Genomic DNA, 16,992 nt, shown 5'->3' with positions numbered 1-16,992 from the left:
AGTTTTGGGGGAAGGTGATAAGGTTAAGCCAGTCTCCGAACAGAGTAACTATTTTCGTGTTGGCTCATTTTTGCCTTTTATCCCCAAACGTTTTACATTGTTGCAGTTACAGAACGTTATTTTACATTGTTTTTACCTATTTACACAGTTTCCATATTCCTATCCTTCACTCACTACTGAACAAAGGTGGATTGAGCGCCCGTGGGGTGCAGGCCCTGGCATCCAGTCTTCCGGGCTCCCTCATGAAACGGCCCAGCGTCTGTGTGGTTGTCACATGTAACTTTTGGTGTCTGTGAAATGCAGAACAGCTATGACTTAGGAAGTCATTCATCCACAGTTCTAAAAGTTTCTATCAAACAAATCACATCTCTGCTTATGTTGAATTACTGGTATTCTCTTGAGATACAATCTTGGGAGAAGAATTCTAGATGTTTGATGTCACAAAGTCCTAAAAGTTCTGTTTGCCATGCTTAAACCACCCCTGCAACAAAGCAACTTCTTTCAGCTAAGGGGGAGGGGGGGTGGGTAGTGCAGACACCTCCAAACTCATCAGGGCAGGGCAGACAGAAGCTACCACTCAGCTTCTTCTGCCATATCCTGTCCCCCCTCAGCTCGGTGGGGCCTCCTGGACCATCTCTGGCCCCCAAAGCCGGGAGTCTGCAGGTCTGGCTGTTGGCTCCAGCTGGGATCAGGGCCAATGTAATGGATACCACTGCTCTAATCAGAGAGGGGACAGAGAACTCGGCACTCAGGCTCACCCATCTGTTGAAATAACTTGTTTCCTTTCACTTATCCAGAGTGACACAGGGAGAAACAAAGGGGGCAGAGAGAACAGTCCCCTCCAAAGCAAACATTGCATCATGACCCCGGGCTCCTCCCTTTTCAGAAGGATTAGCCTGGCCCTCAGCAAACAGAGCAGGGGCTGGGGACCCAGAGGGAGGCAGTCTCTTTTCCTGTCTGGTCCCTTGAAAGGTTCAGGGTCCCACAGATGGAGCCGCTGAAAGCACTCTCGCCTAGATATCACTTTCAACGAGCCACCTGGAGTCTTGGCGGCAAATGAAGAAGGATACAACAGGAAAATAAAAAAACACCAAGAGTAAAGCGCTAGCCATTTCCTGGTGTGGGTCCTTCTCCCTGTTCATTCTTCTCCAGGCTGTCAGTGCCGCTGTGCAACTGTAATCTGAGTGCTGTTGAACTCCCAAGGCCCAGGATGCAGCTCTGTCTTCTCCGTGGAGCCGGAGAGCGATTCGGAGTATCTTGCAAACTGACAGCTGCAGGCGCCCTCGGCCCGGCATTCCTTCAGTCCTACTTGCACATGGGCCTTTGGCTGCAAGCAAAAGGCTGGAAACAACTCAATATTCATAAATAAGAGCCCTAGTCAAATACACCTTGTTTCATTCATCGAGTGGAACACTGTGCAACCAAATATATACACATACATATTTTTTTAGAAAAATTTTTTATTATTTTTTCAATGTTTATTTGAGAGAGAGAGAGAGAGAGAGAGAGACAGAGAGACAGAGCATGAGCGGGGGAGGAGCAGAGAGAGAGGGAGACACAGAATCCGAAGCAGGCTCCAGGCTCTGAGCTGTCAGCACAGAGCCCAACACGGGGCTCAAACTCACAAACTGCAAGACCATGACCTGAGCCAAAGTCAGACACTCAACTGACTGAGCCACCCAGGCGCCCCCAAATACATACATATGTACATACATATACATACATATATATATTTACATAAGAAACCAGACTGCCTATGCTCACACACACAGAGACATGCTATACACACACCCGTATATACGTACAAGGACTATCTCCGGCAGGCTGTGTAACAAACCGGTTGACATTAGTGCGCTGGGGAGAACAGTGGAAACCCCGTACCCCTCTGAACCTGCTGAATTCCATGCCAGATACAGTATCACTTTTTCAAAACCCTGTCATGTGTGAGCCTTTGTGCTGGGTGCTTTAAATGCATCCTTTTACTTAATCCTTAAGACTCGTCTTCAAGGTCCCAATTGTAAAGATGGGCAAACTGAGGCTCACAGAAGATAAAAACAAAAAATGCACACACATCTTCAGTATTCAAAGCTGATTTGCTCCCAAGTCCCTGCTCAAATGGCACAATGGGGGCTATTTACGAAGACAAAGAACCTTCCTGGCCACAAATACTGGGTACATACAGCAGAATGGAAGAGCATATTTTAAATGAAAACCCCTGATTTCTCAAGCACCCCTGCTGCACTTAGCAGACCTGCATCCTCCCCTCCTGGGCTTCAGGAAAGGAGAGAGCGTGTGGGCTTAGTAAAGCCAGAAGAGTGCCAGCTGCAGAGGACAGTGGATGACCCGGGGACACACCAGGTCTGTGTCACAGGCTTTCTCTCAGGCACCTGCCTTCCCCCTTGCCTGGAGAACAGCCACATAGGCCTGGGGCCTCCCCTCTAGCTGGCACTGCCACGACTGTGCTGTAAGACCCGTGCCTGGTATTCAAATGCTCTGGGCCTTTGTTTCCACATTTGTAAAATGGGGATGAGAATAATCACACAACCTCACAGGAGTGCTGAGGGGGCTAAAGGCTGAGAGCCTTTAGTACTGAGAGCTGGGCTCAGGGTCTGGTACTCAGCTCCCCGTTTACAGGTGCATGGGGCAGCACAGTGCTTTCAAACATTTGGTCTCAGGATCTTTCTACAAGTTAAAAATGACTGAGGACCCTAAGGGGCTTTTCTTTATGTGGTTTTGCCTATTGATAGTTATCAAAATTAAATTTTAAATGTTTTAAAATTAAAACTGGGAAAAAGCTTAAAATGTGTATTAGTTAACAACAGGGGCGCCTGGGTGGCTCGGTCGGTTCGACGTCTGACTTCGGCTCAGGTCATGATCTCCTAGTTCATGAGTTCAAGTCCCGCGTCGGGCTCTGTGCTGACAGCTCGGAGCCTGAAGCCTGCTTCACATTCTGTGTCTCCCTCTCTCTGCTCCTCCCCCACTCATGCTCTGTCTCTCCCCCTCTCAAAAATAAACATTAAAAAAAATTAGAAAAAAACAATAAACCATTATATGTTAACATAAATAACAACTGTGTTTCATAAATCTATTTTCAAAAAAAAACTTTTAAAAAAAATTTTTTAAATTGAGAATACTGACTGGATCCCCATATCTGCTTCTGCATTGTTTGCTGTGAAACATTTCCACTGAAGAATGTGCAGAGAACCCAGCCTCACGGGGGCAGGTTGTTAGAAGAGGGAGACTGCAAGAGCCTTTTCAGATAATTTAGGATATTCTTCTTGGATACCACACCAAGACCTGACAAGTGGTAGTTTCCTAGAGATTCACTGCGGTGTAGAACCTGAGCCTGAGTCAGTGAACTTTTGTACTCTGTGACATTCCGACCTCCTGGTCTACCCTACACTTTGAATGGACTGTTCCACATTGTTCGGTAATACCGTGCAATGGTCACTGGGAAAACATCAGCTCACTAAGCTATGTGCTCTGAATCAGTGGAAAAGGCAAGTAACACTTTGGCATTGCCATGGAAACAGTTTTGACCTTGTGGACCCAGAAAGAGACTCCGGGATCCTCCCGACCACGCTTTGAGAACACCGGGTTAGCAGAATTCCCTTACCCTCCACATTAGCCATGCTTTTTGGGAAGAACTCAGAGGAAAATTTCTGCGGAGAGCATGGGGTGACTGACAGCTGGATCGCCTGCCCCTGCTGGTCTTGGTCCCCTGCCTGCTTGCACGGAGCAGTCACATGGGCCAGTGCCCTCTAACCCACGGCTGGCTGGCCTCCCCACCTGCCCTGCTCCTCCCTTCACCACCAGCCACTTTTTTCTTACCACAGGACCCCCTCCTTTTCCCCCAAAATAACAGATTTGGGCACCTTGTACTGGGCAGGGCCTCAGATAGCAAAGTACAGGGGCCACGCATGGGCTGCTGCCCTTGGGCTTTGCAGCTGATAGTTCTTGGTCTCCTGAAATTACATATGTGTGTATATTTATAGCCAAATGCACGGGTGCCCAGAAATCACGACTCACTCATATACATTTTTAGCACATCGTTTGGCCACCAAGTTCTATTAAATCTTCCTTCCCGGTCCATCGTGTCACTGGTTCTATGCTGGAGATAAGGTGAGGCCTTCACCTCTGCAGGCTGGGCTACCAGAGGCCCCGGCCTCTCCCACGCCCAGCAATCTGAGGCCAAATGCTTTGCTCCTGACCACCAATCTCTCCTGCTCAAAAACCTTCAGTGAGGGTTGGACATCCAAGCCTTGGCCAGCCTGTCTCCCCCTCCAGCTTCGTGGCCCACCCCAGCCCCTCTCCCTGCCTCATGCAGATACAGGCTGGCCTTTCCAGCTCTCCTGCCAAGTCTCAACTCCTCCATGAAACCTCATGTCACCGTCACGCCTTTCTCTGGCTGATATGTAGGGGGATTGCATATACAGGATGCTCAAATTCACGGGACAAGTAATCTGAGTACCCACCATGTGCAGGGCCCTGTACTATGTACCAGGGATGTGGCCGTGGTAAATACACATTTTTGTCTTGTTTCCTGCAGCTGACATTCTGATACCCGTTGACCCTTTCCTACAGCATTGTGATGTTTCTTGTCCGGCACTCTTACTCCTTCAGGTCATTGTGTGTTGTGCCCTTATTTTAATTTCCAGCTCCTCCAGGACAGTATTCTGTGTCATCTCTGCTGCCTAGAATGTATGCGATGCTCAATAAATACTGCTCAACGGAAAGTGGATAAGCCACGATACCCACTGAATGAGAATCAGAAAGGTCCAGACATCTGTCAAACCCAGGTGAGATGTTCCTGATGTCTGCTGTATTAACTTGCAGTATGGTTGACAGCTTTCATATTTAAATATTTTAAGTGCTACATGGGAAAGCGCTCTGCCCTGCCCTCAACCCTGCCCTGGACGGTGTCTCATAAATTGTAGGAATCAAACTGGAGAGGCCAATGAGGTGGCTAGGCTGGCTCTAAGCCTCTGGTTGCAAAGCCCAGTATTGCTGTCTGTACCCCAGATATTTATATTCCATGATCCTCGGCTTTCTCATCTGGAAAATGGGGGTGAAAGGAACTGTCCCTCTGTGAACATACTATCCTGGGATTAAAGGAGAGAATCCATCTGTCTCTGTCTCTCAAAAATGAATAAACGTTTAAAAGAAAAAAGGGGGGTGGGGTGGGGAATGCCTGGGTGGCTCAGTCGGTTAAGCGTCCGACTTCGGCTCAGGTCATGATCTTGCAGTTTGTGGGTTCCAGCCCCGTGTCGGGCTCTGTGCTGACAGCTCGGAGCCTGGAGCCTGCTTCGGATTCTGTGTCTCCCTCTCTCTCTCTGCCCCTCCCCCGCTCACGCTCTGTCATTCTCTTTCTTGCTCTCGCAAAACCATTGAATTTTTTTTTTTTTTTTTAAAGGAGAGAATCCAGGTAAAGAGCTTAGCACAACAGGGCACACAACATTTACTCAGCTCATGAGAACTGCTGTTCTTAATACTGTCCGTGTGGCCCCTGGTGGCATGAGCCCTGTGGCAAAGATGGCTGGCCCCCTGATCTCCACCCCTGGCTTTGCTCCTGCGACCTACATGGCATGCGTGCCACTGTCACCCATGTGGCAGAGGAATCTGTAGATATAATTAATGATGTTACTAACTAATCAGGTGACCTAGAAACAGAGAGCTTATCGGGGTGGGCCTGACCTAATCACAGGAGCCCTTTACGGCAGAGTTTTCTCCAGGTGATCACAGACATGGATGCCAGAGATTTGAAGCAGGAAAGGATTTGATGCCCCACTTTGGGTTTGGAGATGGAGGGGGCCATGTGGCACAAAACGTGGCAGCCTCTAGGAGCCAAGATCAGCATCCAGCTGACAGCCAGAGAGGACAGGGGACGTTAGTCCTACAACCAACCACCAGGAACTCGATTGTGCCAAAAACCTGAATGGCCAGGAAGTAGATTCTACCCCGGGGCCTCAGGGTAAGAGCTCAATACCTTGACCTTGGACTTATGGTCCAAGACCCTAAGCAGAAAACCCAGTCCAGCCAGCTTAGGCTTCTGCCCTACAAAGCTATGAGCTAATAAATAAGTACAGCCTAAGCCACTAAGTTTGTGGTGATCTGTTGTTATGCAGCAAGAGAACCTAATATAAGGCCAGCTTGGCCTTTAGCCATAATGCACATAGAGGAAAAGCATACCAGGTGCTTGTCCAAAGGGTTTGGGGACCATTCGCACCTTCTGTCTCCTTAATTGCTGCCATATGTGATGCTTCAGAGTCAGGACTGTCTTACTCATTTCCACCCCTCGCACTTAGCAGTGCGGGAATCGTGTAGCAGGCTGTCAATTTCACTGAACAAAACTTCAGCTTCTAGGGCAGTCAGGAAGAGAATGGCTTAGCTGGTTAGCTTCAGTCCCACGACCAGACAATTATAAGGTGATGGGGTGCAATTATCTGGGCAAAACCCAGCAAAGGCCTCTTTTTTGCCGAGAGGAGAAGTCCAGACCCTGCAGAGTTCAGAGGAAGCCACTCCCAGCAACTAGGGGAGGTATGTGTCCACGTGCAAAGTGTCTTGCTTTACACACCAACCGACCATGCCGTGGTTCCTGCCTCAGCCTGCGGCAGCCTCCCAGGGCTCAGCTGGCCAACCAAACCCTGACATTTTGCTTGTAATTGTACCTTCCAGTAAAAAGTCCTAGTTGCAGTGGTAAAAATAGCAACTACAACTTCCTGCAGCACCGATATACCAGTCCATCTCGGTGCTGGAAAGGAAAGCTGGGGTCTGAGCTCACTCCAGCTCCATGAAACGCCCACAAGCTGGGCTCAGGATGGCAGTGGGGGGGCCCAGCAAGGGCAGCTCACTGGTGCCCCTGACCCTGTGAACCACCCTCAGATCGGCTCCCGAGATGCTCCCCTCACTCCCTTCCTGAAAAACCCAACCCTCAGAATCAGAGGATATCTGAGAAAGGTAAAAAGTTGCCAGCAGCCAGGCTTCCCACCCTCTCCTCCTCCTACTCACTAGCTGCCAAGGTACAAAGAGGGGAGGCCTTCCACCAAAGCCCTTTGGGGATTCCAAGGTGCCCTTGTTCATCTGCTCTTTATTACCCTCCCCCATGTGTGTCTACCTTCCTGTCTGTGGCCCACTGTCCCCTGCAGCTGTCTTAACCAGGTCGAGATGGTGGGGATAACAGAAGCCTCCACCAGGACTTACGTCTGAGTCATCCCCAGGCGGCAGGGCTCAGCCCAGCCTGGATGCTGTCCCCCAAGAAGTGGAGGGGAGTTGTTAGAGCTGACTTAGGGAATGACAGGAGAGCCTGGCTAAAATGCCACCAGGCACCAGCATCCCAGCAGTCAGGTTGCCTGCCCCTTGAGGGCCCAATGCCACCCAGGAAACACATGGGTGAGGTTCTCCCTGGCCCCAGATTCCTCCTTTCCTCATCTACCAATATCCAGAGCTTCCCATCCTTCTGTCTCTGAATCAAGTGCAAGGGCCCTTTTGTCAGTCTTTTACTTGTTTTAAAGCCTCCTGTTACAGGAAAACTGACCAGGACCCCCAAAGTAATAGAATCAATAAAGTTCTAAGGGCCCCAGCCTTCGGTCTCCACCAACAGGTAAACACAGGGATCAGCCTGTGGTGGCCAATGCCCCTTTCTGAGTCTTTTTATGGACAGGCTAGAGAACTTTCTCTACCTTCCTGGCTCATTTCTCCATTCCTGCAGGTGAGACAGGGAGGAACACACCTACTCAGCTAGCCCTCTGACTTCTCTCTCAGGCCACGTGGTGGATGCCAGGCAGGTGTCCCACCTAAAGCCACCCCAGCCCTTCCTCTAGACACACTGGCTGTTTAGAAACACTCAGATTCACTCACATGTTCTAGGCTTCAGATATTTCGCTCTCACTGCTAAACCCCATGATGTTTGTAGAACTTTTCAGCATAAAATGAACTTTCGGGAATGTTTTCCCAAGCGCAATGCACAGCAGCCTGGCTGGGGCAGGACGGGGATTAAAAGGGCCTCATTTCACAGATGAAGCTTCGCTGGAGGTCAGGAGACCAGGCACAGGCAGAGCCAGCAATCACTAAACCTTGATATTCTGGAAAAACAAAGATGGATGAAAACAAAAAGAGAAAGCCTGGATAAACTGGATCACTTTTGTTTTGTTTGCTTGTTTTAAAGGAATAATGACATCATTCCCTCCCCCATCACATGAGCTAAAAGTGAAAACGTGGATAATATCAAGTATGGGTGAGGACGTGGGCAACCGGGCTCCCAAACACTATCAGTGGGCGAGTGATGTGCCTAAGTCTTCGGGAAAGGTATTCGGCTTTGACGACGAAAATTAAAAATCAGAAACATGCACGGTCAAGGACGCACAAGACTTCATGGACTGTATGAAGGGAAAAAGAAAAAAATATCAGACATGACCTAACATCTCCCAGGGGACAGGGTAAGATGAAAGATGGTGGCTTGTGTGGCTGTGCCATGAGGAGGGGTGCCACCACACACAGAGTGACATAAACACAAAATCTGTACAGGAAAAGGGGGACCAGAATGGTATGCACCAAACCACCGATGGATACCAAGGACGAGGTGGACCTCCACACCAGGCTGCATTTTTTTCCTACGGGGTTATTCTTTATGAAGGAAATCTACTGATGTATTACCGAAATGAAAGAAAACAAACAACTTTACATGTTTTCTGTAGCCTCCGTAGGGATCAGAAGATTCCAGAATGTGATGGCTGTCGCCTATCTCTGGCTGCATCCCCCTCCGCGGCCCACGATGTTCCCGGCCTACACACTCACCTGCTCCCTGGCTGGCAGGCCCTTCCGCAGACCTTCCCATGGGCACCTCGGTCCAGTCTTGCAGGTCTTGGCTCAAATGTCACCAGCCCAGAGAGGCCTTCTCTAGGCCCCCTTGAGCTCCCACCTTGACCTTTTCCTCCCCACCCACCTCCAGCAGCCCTAATGGCAGCTGTATTTATTTTGTCCATGTGGTGTCTGCCTCCCTCGGTTGAATAAGGCCTCCAGGATGGTGGGGACCTTGCCCTGTTTTCTGCTGCATCCCAGAGCGTGGTAGAGAACAGGTGGCAAAAAATACTCACTGGATACACTGGGAATGGGGATGCTAAAAATAGTCTACTTCCTCACCTCTCAGTGGGGAAACTGAGGCAGGCTCTTGCCATGCCACTCACACCCTAGCAGTGTGCTACAACCACCTGACTACGTGTCTGCCTCACATGCCAGGGGCCAAACTTGCTAGAAGGGATCCTCTGAACTCCACTTCTTTTTCCCAGTTTCTAGTTCAGGATGAGCCATTCAGAAAGTGCTAAACACCTACTTGTTGCATGAACGCAGCTGTACGGGTTTCTCCTTTGCATTTTCACAGCTGTGAACAACAGAGGCATTCACAGGTTAAGGGACCTGCTGCCCAGGGTCTCACAAGCCCCACTAGGATGCCGCAGAACTTGAACTCTGGATGCTGGATGTAATTGCTACAGCTTTCTAGAAAAAGAACTCCTGCATCTCTTGGCCCTCACTCCTGCCCAGACAAATCTGGCCTGGCCAACTGCAAACCTGGCAGGCAGCACATCCTGGAATTGAGTGAGCAAAGCTCCTCTTAATTAGGAAATTAATTCCATTCACCCTAGATTGATCTGTGGTCAGCCTCTCCTTGGGGGCCCAACAGGAACAGGTAGATAATAAGCAAGGCTTGTTTTTCCATCCTATGCCTGCATCCTACCCTGATGGATCAGCTGATGGTCCAAGGTTTCTTCTTGGCACATAGAGGTGGGTGGGAAGTGACACCCCAGGCTAATGTGGTCCTCCCTCTGGCAAGAGACAGTTCTCCCACGGCCCTGCTCAGCGCCTGCCTTCTTGCAGGAGGAGCTATCCCACAGGTCTTGCAGGCACCTCCTGGGCAAAGCCCGGTGTGTCGGGCGCCTCAGATCCTCCTGCACCCCTGGGCTCCCTCCTGATCCCTCCTGATCTCGGGAGATCTGTGCCTATCTTTCTTCTTCAAAATGGCCCTGGGGACACCTGCAGGCGAGGTCCTACCCCATCCATTTCAGGATTTGGGGGGTGGGGTAGGTGTCAGTCTAAGTGCTCCCACACCTGCCGCCTGGCTCCCCGCCTGGGACCAGCCAGAGCAACCTTGAGAAGTAAGTTACCCACGTGCCACCTTCCTTTGGGCCCAGCTTGGTTCTTCTCTGGCCCAGTCCTCTGGCTTCACCAGTCCCTCATCTGTGGGCACCAGTGCCTGTAGGCCCTTCACACCTGGGCCCTGGGCTCCTAGCCAGTGGGCAGAGGCAGGGAGCCCAGGGAGGCCTGAGAAACTGGGAGAGTCAGACTTGGTTTCCACTCACCAAGAAAGGAAAGAACACTGGGAGCTTGCCTACTGTATACCCTTCTCATTCTCCAGGAGGAATAATTAGGACCCAGAGAGGGAAACTGACTTACCTGGAGCCCCACAGCACACACCAGAGGCAGAGCTGGAACTAGAAGCCCAGACTCCTAACTTCTCATTTGCTCCTCAGCACTCTACTGGCTGCCTATCTCTTCCTGCCCATGAGGGCTAGGCAAATAACTCAAGCCTATAAAATTTCATGAGGCTGCAAGAACTTCTGGGAGTTTACAGCAAAACATTAAATAGAAGCACTGTACACAACAGCATCCACCCATTTTAGAGAAGAGCAAGTTGAGGCCCATAAAGGTATGGGGACCTCCATGAAATCACACAGCCAGGGAGAGGCAGAGTAGGACTTCCAGACACCCCACTTAAGTGGTCTTTCTGTCAACAGGCTCTAGGTGTGAAAGGTCCAACTGTGGGATGGTGAAGAGGGGGAGCTGGCCCTGAGCCTTGGTCACACATTGAAATGAGGTGTGGCCCAGAGAGCCTGGTCCAGACTCCGTACACATCCCAAGGGTGCAGACCACCATGGGAGAAAGAACATCTGAGTAGATTTTTATGTTTTTGCAGAAAATACAGTGAAACTTCCCAACTAAACTGGATTTCTCAGATCACAGAGCCAGCACTTAAAAAAAAAATTTTTTTTAATGTTTTTTTACTTTTGAGAGAGAGAAAGAGCGTGAGTTGGGGAGGGGCAGAGAGAGAGGGAGACACAGAATCCGAAGCAGGCTCCAGGCTCTGAGCTGTCAGCACAGAGCCTGACGCGGGGCTCGAACCCACAAACCATGAGATCATGACCTGAGCTGAAGTCAGACGCTTAACTGACTGAGCCACCCAGGCGCCCCCAGAGCCAGCACTTTTAAAAACAGGCCGGTGAGCCACACGTGCCTACCTTTTTTCATCCAAAGGGCATGGTCTGGGCTTGGAAGGAAAGGTTCAGCAGTAATAAAGCAGAGTCTACTGGCTCCAGAGGGAGGGGATGAGGGTGGGTGGAGGTGGCCGGGGGCCCAAGAGATGGCTGATTACAGACACACAGGCAGTATCTGAACCCAAGTCTGGTTCCTGAGCCTGTGCTCTTTCCCCTGACCTGGTGTTGAGGAGTCTTAACAGGAGGCCCTCCCATCTTTGAGCTCTCTCTCGGCTCCCACCATCTCAACCCCAACAGCTGAGGGGTCTGGAGTCAGTCCTGCAAGGCGAGTGCCTGAAGGTGACAGGTCACAGCTTTAACTGCTATCCACTGGGATAGTGGCAGTGATGCTCAGGGGCCAGGTGGTCCTCCAAAGAGGCTGGCACCTTCTGTGGAACCAGGGCTGGATTGCATCACCTGGGGACAGACCCAGATTGCTAAGGGGGGAGCCCTGCTGGGATGAGAGGAGTAAAGGCTGTGGAGGCACATATGCCCCCCCACCTCCACCCCCAGCTGTCCCAACTAAGTGCTTTCTGGCTGGGAAAACGCTTCAATGGCTCTGGCTGCCTGAGGCAATTCAATTATGAAATTTACCACTTTAGATGAAAACCGGCATCTCAGTCAGCCAATTCATTTGCATCTGGCCACTCTGTTTTCTCCCGCCAGCTCTGTTCACCCCTCCCTGGCCAGGCCGCACTGTAGGCTGGTCCAGATGGATTAGGGCTCAGTGATGGGCAGGTCTTTGGAGCTCCTGGGGCTGCTATTCCCAGGACCCCCTGAGCAGAGAGGCTGCATCCAGAAGCCACCTATCTTCCCAGAGACTCTCAGGACTGCTGACTCCACAAGCCAAAGCACCAGGGTCTCAGGTGAACCTTTCTATCACCTCACACCCACACTCTTCTAACCTCAACCTGCACCTGCCCTGAGGTTGCACGGGTGGTGGGAGAAGGAGGCCACCCAGAGCCTGGAATCTGGGCTGTGTCATGCCTTTCTCATCTTTATTTTGTCAAGGCATCATCTCCCCAGAAAGCTTTGCCATCCATGCCCCTCAGCTCCCCTTGCTGCCTTTATCACTGGGGTATTGTGCACACCTAGGTGTGTCTGTGTATCCAGGTCCCAATCCATGTGCCCACACACCCTGGTCTAGAAGCTCCCAGAATACAGGGTCAAGACCCTTCAAACAATGACTCATTCGTCAATTAACAAAAGAATGAACTAATGAATGAACAAACCACTCACAGAATAACACTCCCACCCCCCGCCCCCACCCCCTGGCGCATCACAGTGGTAGATGAGAAGCCTGCTTTTACTGCAGACCACGAAGTCCCAGGCCTGGGTAATCTTCCCCTCCTTCCGGCTCTCCTCCCCCACACTGGGTGCCCAGAGGTTTGAGAGGCCATTAAGGGGCATCGGGCTGCAGAGGCTGTCTCCGATACCGGGGGTGCAGCTCGCCCACAGCCCCTCTTTCTCTGCACCACAACCATAAATCCAGCTGCAGCCCGAGCCCCAGGATGAAGGTTTCTACCATTTCTCTCTACCTTCCTTTTAAGAGCCTCCCTGGAGTCACTTCCTGACAAACGGAATGACTCCAGACCAAGAGAGCTGCCAGGCCCAGAAGACTGACTCCATCAAACTCCTCAGGCACAGCTTGGGGACCTAAGGACCCCTGGTCTCAGAAGGATACCAAATCTGCCTGCAGTGGGGCGGACCTTGTGTCCTACTCCACCCCCACCCCCAGCCCCCAAATGCAAGCCTTTACCAACAACCCCTAGGAAACTGAACAGCACACTGGGGGCCATAGAGCACCAGTCCTACCTACGAAGGGGGAGACTGAGGTCCAGGATCCCAAAGGGAGTGACTGCACATCGCTGCCACCACAGCCCAGTCCATGATAAGAAGGGGGGGGGGGGTTCCCGCCTCCTCCCCCCAGTGCCACATGGCCAGAGTGAAACCAGAGGCCCAGACACATGGTGTTCTCTGCCCTGCCTCACCAGGGAGGGCCAAAGCTCAGGGAGCCTGTCTCCTGCTCAGAGGAAGTCAGCAGGACCAGAGTGCCCAGATTAAACCTGCAGGGGCCTGGAACGGCCTTTACCCCAATCCCTTTGATCAGATCTCTATAAAGATTTTTCTTTGCTCAAAGAGAGCTATAATGCACCTTGGGGACTTTGAAGCAGCAGCACCAAAAAAGTGTAAGGTGCCCCCTGGGGGCGGGGGGAGGGGTCCAATCTCTCAAAGGAAAAGCTTCCCAAGCAACTAGAGGAAGAAAAGGAGCAGTGGGGGGCGTGCCCGAATGAGGTCCTGTGCCAGGCAAGGGGACAGCCGGGCTAGCTGTCTAGAGAAGACTTGCTCTGGACCTGCGTGGGTGGCGCCACCTCGGTGGGCAGGTGGGTGGGACTTAACCATTCCTCCGCTGTTCTCCAGCTCTCTAAACCCAGAGAAGGGACCCCCGTCAGGCGGGACGTGAACGGCCCAGGGCACCAGGGGCGCCGGACCCGGTCCCGGCTCGCGTGGACAACCGCCCCTGGCTCGACCCCGGGCCCTCGCTCCGCACGAGGCAGGCGGCCATCTGGCCCTCGGCGTCAAGTGCGCGGGGACTTCTCCGGGCCCGGGCGCAGAGCCCGGCCGCTCACATCCTCAAAGCCGAGCAGCCTCCTCTTTCCAGGATCGATAGTAATTTTTTAAAAAGAGAGTCTGCGGACTCAATGAATCAACCACTCCCAAGGGAAAGAGTTGTAGCTCCCGCGCGCTACATCCATTTGCAAAAACAATTCATTCCCTCGCCCGGAGCTCTCTGCAAATACCCTCGCAGGGTCCCCAGGCACGCGCGGGGCGGGAGCAGCCGCGGGGGCTGAGAGGGCGGCGGCGGACTGCGGCCACCCCTCTCTCCACCATTGTCCCCGACTCCGCCGGCCCCCGAGACCCTGCGGCGGCCCGGGAGCTCCGGGGACCCGAGCAGCGCTGGGCTGCTCCCGGGACGCGCAGCCCCGCGGGGGCTCTCTCGGCCGGGGCGGGGGGGAAGCTCAGACGGTGAGGCGCGCAAACCCCCGCACCCTCCGGCCCCGTCGGGGGGGGGGGGGAGGTGACAAGTGTCGAGCCGGCGGCCGGGCGCGCAGCCAGAACAGCCCGAGGCGGGCGCCCCCAGCCCGGCCCAGCCCCGCCACTCACCGCTCGGGGCGCCGCCGCCCGCCGCGCTCAGAGGCTCCTGGTCGCCCGCGCGAGGCTCCACAGCCCCGGCCGCCGCCGCCGCCGCCGCTCCCCTCCCCCGGCTCGCCACAGCCGGAGCGCGCTGCCGCCGCGGTACAGCCCGGGAGCCGCCAACAAACTAGTTTCTCAGGCCTTCCCGCCCCGCCTCCCGGCGCGAAGCCAATCAGAAGCGGCGCCTCTGTGACGGATGGGTGGCCGAACCAGTAGTTCAGTCGGCGGTGGGAGAAAGGGGTGGGCGCCCGGGCCCCGCCGGCACAGCGAGGGGGCGGGGCGGGGAGAGGAAAAGGACTTCGACCAGATTCTTAAAGGCACAGGCGCCTGCCCGCCCCCGGCGCCGAAGTTGGGGGACAAAACCCGACGGTGTTCTAGAGCTTTCCGAAGGAGGCAACTTTATAGATTGCAAATGCCTCTTCTGCACCGGGTGTGCGGAGCCACGCTTTTCGTTGTGAAAGTGTTAGGGAAACCCTTTCATTTTGATCTGGGCTTGTTTCAAAGTTGGGGATTTTCTGCAGCCACGAAACCCCATTAGTACTTGGAATACGTACTTTTCAGGGTACTTCAGCTCTCCCTCTCCTGCCATTGCTCACTAAGTTTTTTATGTAAGCCAGTCTTCAAATATTCACATATTCATCCATTCATTAATTCCTTGCACAAACGTTTACCGGACGCCTGCGCGATGTGCTAGTTTCTGAGATGATCTATAATTTCTATTTCTTAACTTCTGGTTTTGTATCTCGTTCCACCACTTCAGGTTGCTGTGTATACAATTTCTTCATCTGTAACGCGGCAGGTAAAAAGTCCTAATGGGATCATTTGCGGTGTGAAAGGAGACAAACTTCTATGACAAGGTAAGTGTGCAATAAATGTGTTTTCTTTTCTCTCTTCCCCTGAAAATTGATAATAGGGTAGGTTACTTAAGGATACAAAAAGCTCTGGTAAAGTTTATAAAGTCCTAAGTGTTGTAGGAGCCAATTATGGGGCGGGGAGAATTCCCAGGAAGCAGAGGTCACCGGGATGGGAGGTGCCAGAAAGGTTTATAAAGGGGGAGGGGAGCGCACAAAAGATTTGCAAGAGGGTGGGATTTTAACTCGTGGAAAGTGGGACGAAGAACCCATGCCTAGAAAGCTGTTTAGACTGGACAAAAGAGATTCCAGGCTTAAAAGGGTGTGAGATGGCAGGGGAGGCGTGTCGGGGAAGCAGCATGGTGCACAGGAGAGCGGAGGAAACCCCATCTGGGTTTGGATTCTGGTTCTACCCCCTCAGGAGCTGTGGAGGACTGGAGGCAGATTGCTCAGGCTCTCTGGGTGTCAAACTCTTACTGGCAAAAGAAGGATTCTAGAACCTATGGCAGGGTTGCTGTAAAGATTAGGTAAGAGAATGGACGTAATAGACCTGGCACTTAGTAAGTGCTCAATATAGTTTTGTGTCTCCCTTTGGCCTAGATCTGGAGAGAGGGTTCTGGTATTTAAGAGCAGTCTTGGCCAGCGGTAAGCAGTTGGCCAAGTGTGCTGTTCAGGTGCCTTCCAGGGGGAAAAGGCGGCATCAAAATAATTGGCGCATTAGAGAAATGGCACAGATCACATTTGTAGTTTTAGCGTCCTGCCAATTTTGCGGAGCTGGAGTATTTATATAATTGTTGGTTGGATGAAGCTCCACATACAAAATTGATTTTTAGCAAGCTCATACCATTGCTTAGTATTCCATTCAGGTTCTCTGAGAGATTATAAGTACCAAGCATCTAAAATCTAGCTTGCGTGATCATTTCTCCCCTCTTCAACTCCACGGCTTAAATTAGCTACTGGAATATATTAAAATCAAATGCCGGCAACGGAACCAAACCAGACCAAGAACACGTGTTGAGTTATTGAATTTAGATGTGATTTGAGAGGAAAAGAGGAGATGAAGCTTGCTTTGCTCGGTCCTCACTCTAGACCCTGGGGCATAACCACCGTCATAGCCCCTACCCCTGTGCTGTAATGAACCACTTACGACCTGTTAGCCCACCCCACTGCGCAGGGAGTTCTGAGAAAGTGGGGATCACGACATCTCTGAATCCTTGCTTCCTCTTACAAGTCGTCTGCACAATTTTGAAATCCTATGAACAAATCTCCTATCAGTTAGATTTCGCTTTTGCTACATGTGACAGAAATAACTATGAATTTTAAAAAGGTAGAAGTTTGTTTCTTGCCCGTGCGAAATAAAGCTGACATTAAGTAATCTGGAACTGGTTGGCAACTCCACAGTTACCAAGTGCATAGGCTATATTTCCACTCTGCCACCCTTAATGCTTGATTTTCCTTTCCAGTTGCCTCATGTTCCAAAATGGCTGCTGGAACTCCAGCAATAGCACCCGCATTTCAGAGGCAGCATGGGATAGAGTAGAAGAGCAGATATGTGCCTCCCAACTGTGTTCACTCCATTTAAGCAGAAGTCCCACACGTACTTCCATTTACGTTTGTGAGTGTATAGCCTCTCCAAACAGAGT

General features: G+C 51.8%; 1 protein-coding gene across 1 annotated transcript in view; it reads right to left on the bottom strand.

Annotated features, from left to right (window-relative positions):
* Nucleotides 1–14,611, bottom strand: part of LOC125917884 (kelch-like protein 25) — a 34,421-nt gene extending 19,810 nt beyond the window's left edge. The window contains exon 1 of the mRNA XM_049623979.1: nt 14,469–14,611. The gene's annotated coding sequence lies outside the window, so the exon portion shown is untranslated. The remainder of the gene's footprint in view (nt 1–14,468) is intronic.
* Between the last annotated feature and the right edge of the window lie 2,381 nt (nt 14,612–16,992).

The sequence above is a fragment of the Panthera uncia genome, unplaced genomic scaffold (assembly GCF_023721935.1).
Source record: "Panthera uncia isolate 11264 unplaced genomic scaffold, Puncia_PCG_1.0 HiC_scaffold_276, whole genome shotgun sequence".
In the NCBI taxonomy this organism is placed as follows: Eukaryota; Metazoa; Chordata; class Mammalia; order Carnivora; family Felidae; genus Panthera; species Panthera uncia.
Note: the sequence above shows the minus strand (reverse complement) of the source record. Positions and strands in the feature narration are given on the sequence as shown.